Source organism: Micropterus dolomieu, linkage group LG08, assembly GCF_021292245.1.
Source record: "Micropterus dolomieu isolate WLL.071019.BEF.003 ecotype Adirondacks linkage group LG08, ASM2129224v1, whole genome shotgun sequence".
Lineage (NCBI taxonomy): Eukaryota > Metazoa > Chordata > Actinopteri > Centrarchiformes > Centrarchidae > Micropterus > Micropterus dolomieu.
This window is the reverse complement of record NC_060157.1, coordinates 3,819,286-3,820,410: the sequence shown is the minus strand read 5'-3', so window position 1 is coordinate 3,820,410 and position 1,125 is coordinate 3,819,286. Positions and strand designations below refer to the sequence as shown.

General features: G+C 39.7%; 1 protein-coding gene across 2 annotated transcripts in view; it reads right to left on the bottom strand.

Annotated features, from left to right (window-relative positions):
* The window catches only part of nol4lb (nucleolar protein 4-like b), a 170,172-nt gene that overhangs the window by 120,916 nt on the left and 48,131 nt on the right, over positions 1-1,125 (bottom strand). The window lies entirely within an intron of this gene.

The window sequence follows — 1,125 nt, the reverse complement described above, 5'->3', positions numbered from 1 at the left end:
GAAGAAGACAGTACTGTTTTTATTCCATCATTGGGAACATTATTTCAGGCACGGCTATTGTCAACCGTTTGTGCCAGAAAAATAGAACTGCAATGAAACCGCAGAAAGATCATTACTTAAATGATCCCACTGACTGTAAGATGTTGTAAGATACCATTTGTACTTAAAAAAAGGTCCCCAGACTCAAAGTGAGATCAGAGCGCTCACTCTCTTGTGCTGTGTTTGTACCTTTGCAGTCCTGTCCTGTGGTGCTGATGTGCATCCTCTTCTGACACTCTCCACAGCTCATCAGGAAACGAGTCACCGCCTCTCTGGGCAGGAAGGCGTACGTCTCCGCTATCTGAGGGCGAGACAGAGCCAGAGGGAGAGAGAGTGTTTAAACTGTTTTTCTCATTTCTTAAAGCACTGATGACAAAAGAGCCACACAGTTGTACGATGATGGGATCTGGACAGAGCTGCATCACTTGCATCACTTATCGTCACTTCTTTAAAAATTTAAAATATAATAAAATATGTATATTATATTAAAACATTTTCTTTGATTTAGAGAATGCAGCAATTCTCAGTCAAGCCTAGGATATAAGATGACAAATGTTGTATATTGTTAAATAGCTTGGGCAAAAAGGGGCAAGACGGGATCTCATCGGTCAAGGCACTACAAAGAAAAAAAACAACTTTAGTCTAAAGGGACTGACAATAAAATCTAATGTTTATAGCTGATTATTAAGTACAGAACAAACTATTCTTTATCATTAAAGGCAAACTGTCTCCACTTCATCAAATAAAAACAAAAACCGTCGGGAACGGTAAGATATATGCCGTTTTTAATTGCTTTCTTTAAATGTGAATTTAAAAAAAAACCTTTCTGCACTGAGTGATGCTGAGGATATGAGGTCTATACATTTGTGGGTATGTGCATTTTTCATAAATCAAACATTTATTCTAGAAGAGAGGCACAAAGACACAAAAGAAAAAAGGAGGAAGGGTGGAAAATAGCCAGCGTGGGTGGATGGGGGTTGCTATGCAGCCTCTATACCTGTGTGTGTGTGTGTGTGTGTGTGTGTGTGTGTGTGTGTGTGTGTGTGTGTGTGTGTGTGTGTGTGTGTGTGTGTGTGTGTGTGTGTG